Consider the following 9413-nt stretch of genomic DNA (forward strand, 5'->3'; position numbering starts at 1 on the left):
AGCAAGGACTGCTTCTTCCACCGATGATACAACCACTCCTGTGGGAGTGGCCTTTGGCTTCTTAGATGCGTGTGGAAGGTACTGTACGCCTGGGATCAGTCCGACTGCTTTCACGAACTAGCGAGTGATGGGATGGACGAAGCAAAGGTGTTGATATGAAATTTCGTGTTCAATTCTGGGAGGTGAGGAGTAACCAATTGCAGAGTCGTGAGAAGGGTTGCGAGTTACTGCCTTGACCAGATGGTTGATGAGTGAGTGTGAGGGGAATTTCTACCATGTACAACTGGCTGCCCTCCTTCTAGCGCTAGAGATGTTGACTTGCTGGACCCACCAATATTCAGGGGATCACCACGGTATGAATTCCCAACTAGCCCTCACACCATTTGGTGTGGGAGTCCCATCTGGTATGATGGCCCAGTTGCCATTGTCTTAAGGATTTGCCTCAAATCTTGCTTGTCAGCACAGGAGAGTGGTTACTTTGTCTTCGAGAAGTGAGGTTCGCATGCCTGGTGAGTGTAAGTGTACTTGTGTCAATGGTTCTTTCACTATGAGGGGAAAAAGGTGAAGGTGAGTTCTAGGTTGAAAGGGATCAGTCCCAACTCAGCTAGGAACACACAACACAAAGGACATACACAACTTTCGGTGGAGCAGTCCACTCGGATGTGGTAGTCACAACATACAAGGTAAGATAACACATACAACACTCATGGATTAGTCCAAGACGAGTGCAACCACTACAAGAAAAAAGTACATTGGTGGGGCGAAAAATGTCACCATAAGCTCATTGGTGACTGCCAAAAGAGCCTTCGTCACCAAAAACTAAACGTCACCAAAGGTGGCATCGCCAAAAGTATAGGTGTTGTAGTGACATTCAAAGTCTGTCACCAATAATGATTTATAATGACGGATAGCGACCATCACCATTTCATATGAGCAATGGTGACGAACCATAGCCTTCGTCACCAAAAACTAAATGTCACCAAAGGTGGTGTCGCCAAAAGTATAGGTGTTGTAGTGACATTCAAAGTCTGTCACCAATAATGATTTATAATGACGGATAGCAACCGTCACCATTTCATATAAGCAATGGTGACAGACCATAGCCTCCGTCACCAAAAAATGAACATCACCAAAGGTGGCATCACCAAAAGTATAGGTGTTATGGTGACATTCAAAGTCTGTCACGAATATTGATTATAATGATAGATAGTGACTATCACCATTTCATATGAACAACAACGATTTATTGTGATGGATCTTTCATGGCCATCACTATTGGTGCATATATATAGTGACGTTTGTTGACCGTCACCAAAAACTGCATTGCCTGAAGTATAGGTGTTGTGGTGACATTCAAGGTCCGTCACGAATAATGACTATAATGACGGACAACGACCGTCACCATTTCATATCAACAAAAATGATTTATGGTTACGGACCTTTAAGGGTCGTCACTATTGATGCGTATATATGGTGGCGTTCGTTGACCGTCACCATTTCATATTTTGGTGAGGGTCAAAAAATGTCACCAAAACTCGTTGGTGATGGTCAAAGAGCCTCCGTCACCAAAAATTGATCGTCGCCATTCCATATGGATGTCAAGGCACGATAGAATCGAACCACCAACCTCCTGCTTGTAAAGCAGGTGCTCTTCCATTGAGCTAGCACCCTTTAAATAATTAGACTTTTAAAAATTAGACCTTGAAACTTCATAGATTGTAAATTCTACAACTTTCAATAAATTAAAAGCTCAGCAATATTTTACTAAACAAGCAAAGCAACGTTGAAGTTGCAAGTCCCAACCTAATGGTGATGGAAGTTATGAAAAGTGGGTGGAAGGAAAAATAGTTATGTATAAGAGAATCAATATGTTCAGTTGAATACTCAATTAAAAGTGAAACTATGAAGACATTTTAGTCTATAAATGACCTATAACTAGCAAACGCACCAAATATTGCAAAGGAAATGGCATAAGTGGATAGAATATGGAAGAAGAACATTGATGAAGACAGATGCAATATGTTATAGGTTGAGTGAAAGAAAAATCTCACTGTTGTTGTTGTTTGGTGTTTAGATATCTGAATGATATATAAACTTCTGTGCAAATGTAACACGGATCTCCAGAAACCATGAACGACATATGATAAAAAAAATTATATATATATATATATATATCCCCTTTACATAAACCAACATGCAATTTGGAATTTCACAAGTCCGCACTCAAAACATGACTGCAACTAACAAATAAAAGAAATTGACTTTGACAGAAAGCAATAGCTTCACCTTCATTCTTGAGTTGCTTCTATTTATTTGAATTTGACTTGTGACATTCTTTATCTGACAAGGAATCAAAATCATCACTAGTATTAAATTCATCCAACATGGACTTTGGATATCCCACTGACATCTGCATTTTTGTTGCCATGCCTGAAAACCATGGAGTTTCCTGTCGATAGTAGAATAAGATGTGTTCTTGATGCTCAAGAACACATTCCTTATTAACCATTGTTATCTAACAGAAACCAAAGAGACAACACAATATCAGCATACACAAAATCCCCTACCGAAATATAATCATAACTTAGCAAAGAAGTCTAAAAGATGTTCTTAATTAATAAATTTTGTATTTGGAAATATTGTTTCTTTAGATATAAAAAGGACTATGTTGTACAACACTTCTATCTATTTATCGAGGAAATTAAATCATATCATATGTCACACAGTAGCAATCTACAGTACCTAAAGTAAAACAGACAAATTTGATCAAGAAAATAGATTTAGAAAAGATCTTTGAAAACTATAAGTTTTTCATCAAAGCTTTAATTAATTAACAACAAAATAGTTGGAGTTTGAAAATCAAAATCATTCATAGGAAACAAATAGGACAATGGCCAAAGTTATTATTCATACAAATAAAGCTAGAGTCACTATTGCAATTGCAGATAACTGAAACTTGGGCAGTGGTCTAACAGTTAGAGCTTATTTCCCAGGAAGACTCATCAATACCATCATTCTTTTTCCACGGTGTGTTGTATCTCTAGATAAAGATCAGATAGCTTGTCATTCTTAAGCTCTACCTTTCAAGTACTAATTTTGGTTTGTTTTGTTTTGTTTTGTTTTGTCAAGAGAATTAGGTGTTTTGTTGCAAAGATTCCTGTAATAAGGTTTTCCTACGTAAAAAGATGGTTCAATAAAATGAAGAACTAGATAGTGTAACTAAAGAGATCATTTCAGACTAAAGAAAATTTAAGTGAGAATTCATACCACTCCATGTTGGAAGAAAATAAGAGAATGTGTGACACGTGGATGTATGGGAATACTGACACCTCTAGTCATGTTAAATCGGGGCCCTCTTATTTAAGGCAAGAGGCCTACTTTCCTCCACCAACCAAAATAAATTGCATAGGAAGCACAATTATCATTGTTTTGGGTGGAGGAAAAATATTGTTGCCTACCTCTATCTCCTAGCCTATTTTGAAAATAACAGCAAAAGACATCTAAAATATGTATATTGTAGTCATTGATCTAGTTTGAAACATAGTGTGTAGAGGAAACCACTTTCAGGAGTTTTTGAGACTCTTGCTAGATGTTAATTCCAGTCTTTGCAGCGTGTCACCAGGGATCAAAATGGGCTCTTACTATGTCTGGTTTTCAGAGATGTCTTGCACATGAGTTTCAGTGCAAATCATATCATAAGCATGTTCATCAGACGCAACTCGGAAAAATCTTTCCAACGGTATATCACACTCCCAAAACCGGCTCCCAAATTAGAAGATATGATCGAAATGAATGATTGATTCTTGGTTATGCATGTTTTGAGGTCAGTCGCTGCGCACATGGACAAGTTTACTACAAAATCAGTTTGGACAGGAATTTTAAAAAAGTGAAAGAGGCTTTTGTCCATCACATACCAAATAACAAAAACCTCCTTCAATTTATGCACAAGTGTTACTATGTGGGAGATATGCAGTGATATTGAAGCCTACATTAAAACAAAACAAATTTTGCAGTTATTTTACTGTTTTAGTCATTTTAGTGCGGTGCCATTTTACAACAGATGGAAAGTAATTTTGAGAAACCCAAAGAATTTTTTGCTAACCACGAGCCATATAACAAAAATCTCTTTCGATTTATTCACAGGTGTCGTGAATTGGAATATTTGACTAGATCTTTACAGCTCATTTTTACAGATTTAAATTTTTAATGATTTTCTGTTTTAGAGATGATTTTGTGGCACAGATTCCGAGCAACTGGAAACGAATTTCCAAAATTTGAGAGAGGTTTTTCTCCAACATGACCTTATCTACAAAAACCTCTTTCATTTTTGTAACAGGTGTTATGGTTCAAGAGATACGAGTTCATCTTTGACACCTAATTTCAGAAATTTGGTCCAAATTTAATGTAACTGATTCTATTTTGAAGAAGATGGTTGAGCTCAATTCCCTTAGTACAGGGATGAGCAAATTGTATATATTTTATGAATTTCAAAGTGTAAGGGTTGGATTTTGGTAGCAGAGAGGGGCTGCTTGGGATTGTGTAAAGTTTTTCTTGAATATTATTTTAATGAAGCAGATTCTGCCCTTTAGATCTAGGATCCATTATGGTGTTTAATGTGCAGCTTGTTTTTCTTGTAAATTCATTTCCATGCTCTGTTTTCTCTGTTAATTTCGTTACAGCATTATCTAAGAGATGTGTTAGGAATTCATCTATAATGATGCTCCTTTCATGATGATTTTGCTGTTAGATGTAATGGTTGTCTTTGCAGAATTCATCCTGTGCTAGATGCTCTGTTGAGCAACCTCGTGTTTCTCTTTCGTCTAAAGTTGTTGCTGCAGATCCATCCCTTGTTTGATGCCTGCAAGGCAGCGGACTTTCTCCCCTATTCTTCTTACATTCGCAATATTTATCTGGCTGAACATGGCACTTATTTTGCCCCAGTTTGCCGGTAGAAACTGGCATCGACTCCATAGCCCAATCGTCCTTTCTCTTCTTGTTTCGACCCAAAACCTTTCAAACAAATCCTACACTCCATAGCTAGCCTAAAATTTTATTTATTGCAGCCACATCTTGTTGGAAAAGAGAGAGCCCTCTCTGGTCTGGCAGGGCTAGATGCCAGACCTAAAGCTTGGTCTGTGGTTACCTCAGAATTGCTTTTTCTCAGCCTTGAGGCTAATATGTTAGCACTCAGAATGAACCTCAAGGCTGAGAAGAGGCAATTCTGAGGTAACCATAGACCAAGCTTTCGATCTGGCATCTAGCCCTGCCAGACTAGAGAGGGCTCTCTCTTTGCCAACAAAATGTGGCTGCAATAAGTGAATCTTAGGCTAGCTATGAAGTGTGGGGATTTGATTTAAAGGTTGTGGGTCGAAAACAACAAGAGAAGGGACCATTGGGCTATGGATTCGAAACTAGTTTCCACTGGCAAACTTGGAGCAAAGTAAATGCAATGTTCAGCCAAATAAAAAATTGCAAATGAGAGAAGAAAAGAGGAGAAAGCCCGTTGCCCTGCAGGCATCAATCAAGGGATGGATCTACAGTGGCAACTTTAGGAGAAAGAGAAACACAGGATTACTCAACAGAGCATCTAATAGATGATGGATTCTGAAAAGATAACCATTACATTAAACAACATAATCATTGTGAAAGAGCATCATGCATGGATGAATTCCTAACACTTCCCTTAAAGAATGTTGTAACGAAATTAACAGAAAAAAAAAAAAAGCATGGGAATGAATTTACAAGAAAAACATGCTGCACATTAAACACCATAATGGATCCCAGATCTAAAGGGCAGAAACTGCTTCATTAAAATAATATTCAAGAAAAACGTTACACAATCCTAAGAAGCCCTCTCTGCTGCCAAAATCCAACCGTTACATCTTAAAACGAATCCTATTTATAATATTACAAAATCATTTTAAATTTCCTCAATATAGGAAATAAAAAATAGAAATTAAAATTAATCCTAAAATCCTATCATAAAACAGTATTATAAACTAAACAATCCTATATTAAAAAAATACTATAAATTAGACAAATTAATTTGCCACTAAAACCCCAAACTATCTCGAGAACCATGAGAAATAGTTTTTAAAAACCCAAATTAAATGAAGGTTTTCCAAGTGGATTAATATCACCGTATCAGCTTCTTTAAGTGTGGAACCATATTCCACAAAATCTGCCTTTTTACTGCTTTTTCACCCTTTCGATGCTGATATTAAGCCCTAAACTCTGAGATTTTCCTCAACCATTGCTGGATTTGTGCCTGGCAACTCTAACACTTCAGTTTTCACCTTTGATTTTCCTCTTTTACTCCATTCCCTCGAATCTGGAACAATTTGCTTGAGATGATTTTTCCAATTGCATAAGTGGCACAAAGTTCTCCATTTCATGTTTGATGATTTTCTTAGAAACATCAGGTGGCTCTCCCCCAAGGTACTTCTGGATAACTCATCAATCATACATTTGAAAACTAAGTGTTAAAACCTAGTGTTCTTCTCATTTGCTCCTGATCTGATTTAATAACAGACATACAAGGATCACTGTCACCCTTAACTTCATAGCCCACTTTTCCAATTCACTCATTCAGCGCAGAGCTTTGCTTTCTGATATGGACGACAGATCTTACAATAAAGTAGGAGGTGGATCCATTTTCTCCAGATGACAACTCTTTGATGCACCAACAATTTTGTCCAATTCTGAATCGGACAAATCCTCTTCTCCTTCATTCTCCTGCTCATTTGAACCTGTAGTAGATTTATGACGTTTCAGGGAAGGCAAAGGTGGCATTGACCAAGCGTAAGTCCATTTTTGACAGACAGGTTCTACGTGCAGTGCCAAGAGCGCCACATTTCCATAAGCGCAGCGCCACAGCCAGGAGCGCAGCGCCACACTCAGGATTAGCTTGACTTTCAATTTTTTTGTCTTGACTTCAAATTTTGACTTGTGTGTGTTGTTGATGCAGGGAAACTGAGTGGGCCTTCGGCTCTCATCCTTGGATTCCATCTCCTTCCTTGGCTTCGGCTTCCCCTGCTGCTACCACCTCCAAAAACAGAATTTAGCAAGGGCTTCCAAGCCTTCTGTCAAAATTTAGACATGTTTATATATGCCATCTGTTACTGCCAAATTGATAGATGATTCTCCAGGCCAATAGTTCACATTTTGAAGGGACTGATTGTAAATTCAAAGGGCTTTAAGATATCTAGAAGAACTGTTGTAGCCAAGAATTGTTCACAGCATCTTTCTCCAAGCCAGACTTCAATTTATTGACTGCTTGAAAAGCTTGTTCATAATCCATTTGATCAAGAGGTAATGAGGAAAAATCCTGCAAAAAATTCCTTGCTAGGGCTGCACCTCTAGACATATCATCAGGTCCATACACTCGTTTCTGTTTCACTCCCACCTCTTCCATTGTTTGATCTACATTTCCAGAGACAGAAGAAAAGTCTTCTAGTTCAGCTACTTTCTCCTTAGCAAGAGCAATCACATTTTCAGGAAACTGGGCAAATTCAGCCACATGAATTCCAAAACTCTGGTCACATGGCCCTTCTGCAACCTTGTACAACATAGTCAACTTTTGAGTATTTGTATCAATATGTGCACTGACATGATAATTTGCAATACCACTGACAAATACACCTTGCTTTGCTTTAGTACTCCTCAAATTTGTCGAGAGGGTTTCTCACTTCTTTCTAGTCAAATTGGTCTACATAGTCTTTAGTAGAACGCAGAGGACACCCCCTGAATACTGGCATATAAAGAATCCCCAAGATATCACAGACATAAAGATTTTGATGAGACATGAAGAGTCTCTGTCCAACAATGACATATCTATCAAATCCCTCTTTGCAATCTCAGATGCATGGAAAGGAAATAGCAGGAGCAATATGAGGGGATTATGGGCATTCTAGGAGAATGCGGAGAAAAAAAAATTGGAAATAGAAATGGATTGCTATAAGACAATGCTCTGTTTAGTATGAAATCCAAGCATCAACTTCAGGCACTACATCCTCAGGACAGCCTACAGGCTCGACATAGGAGAAACCCTAGGAAAAGGAACCTGGACAGCAGCATAAGGAATCAATGGAACTGAATCAACGCTCTGCCCCTTTGTACAAGTATCCACCATCTGTACTCTGAGATCGCCAATGTTTTGATCATCTGCTAACATCTTTAGAAGGCATCCCTAAACCTTGTTGCTTCCTAATAAATGAGCAACACAGAAATCAGTATGCTGGCATTACTCACTGTGCATTTCCTTAACAGACACATAGGGTCCATGGACAGGTGTTTCCTCTGAATGAGCTAGTGCTGTAAGTTCATGGAAGTGAGTTGCAAAGAGTGTAGGCGCCCTCGTAACTTTCACAAGGTATTCACAGATCGCCCAAGCCAATCCAAATCCATCATACGTCGATGTGTCGCGTCCTAGTTCATCAATTATTATTAGAGATTTATGGGTTAATCCCTTCAAGATGGTTGCAGTCTCCAACATTTCTGACATAAACGTGGACACTCCTCGAAGTTGGTAATCTCCTGCCTAATGAAGGTTGATTTGCCATCCATATTTGGTCCAGTGATAATTTGGAACCAACTTTTACCCCTAACAAGGCGGCAATCATTTGGTATGAAATTTACACAATCCTGAGCCTCAACACAAGGATGTCTGCTTCCTTCAAGTATGATATCCCCATCCTCCGATGGAGTGATATCTGGTCTCACATATGGAGTGGGACAACAGATTGCTAGATCAGCAAAACTCAGCAGAACATCCAATTTAGAAAGTAGACTGGCAAGAACTTCAAAAACTGCAGTAAATGTTGCTGCCGTTTGTACTAACGGCTAACGAGTTCTCTTTGAGTACTATTATATGCCTCTACCAACTTCATGTACTTCTCCCTGAGCCATTTGAGTTTTGTATTTGTGAATTTGACACCATCCTTTCTTGTTTCTAAAACAATATACTGTGTATTCAACTTCTTCCATACTTTTGATTCCTCTTTCTTTTTAATCCTGAATACATGTCCAATTGTGTGCCCTTGTAACTTTTGAGCCTGTTCTTTTGTAAATGAAGGTAACCGAGAACTCACTATATTCCTCATGCTCCCTGGATAGTCTCCAGAAACAAATGAGTCTAAAAGCCAGCTCACCATAAAATCATTTGCTCTTTGAGTAGCAGCCACATCTGTGGATTTATTAGTAAGAGGTATCATCTAATTTACTAAAATTATTAATCCAATCCATCCCTTCTGCTTTGCCTGATAGGTTTTCCTGTACAGCTCCACAGCAGCTATATGTGATAGCAAAACATGGTGACCAACAATATAAGGCTCAACAGTTGAGTTTCCAGCAATACAATTTCCAAATGGTTGGGAGCATCATTGAGGTAGGAAAAAGTCTTGATCATATCCTGC

The 9413-nt window shown here is 38.4% G+C and overlaps 1 pseudogene; it reads right to left on the reverse strand.

The window, feature by feature from the left end:
* Positions 1–7053: 7053 nt before the first annotated feature.
* On the reverse strand, positions 7054–9212 carry LOC149143557 (DNA mismatch repair protein MSH2 pseudogene; annotated as a pseudogene).
* Positions 9213–9413: the final 201 nt, after the last annotated feature.

Source organism: Pinus tabuliformis, chromosome X (genome assembly GCF_031772625.1).
Source record: "Pinus tabuliformis cultivar Carrire ecotype Pingquan chromosome X, CPIR1, whole genome shotgun sequence".
NCBI lineage: Eukaryota > Viridiplantae > Streptophyta > Pinopsida > Pinales > Pinaceae > Pinus > Pinus tabuliformis.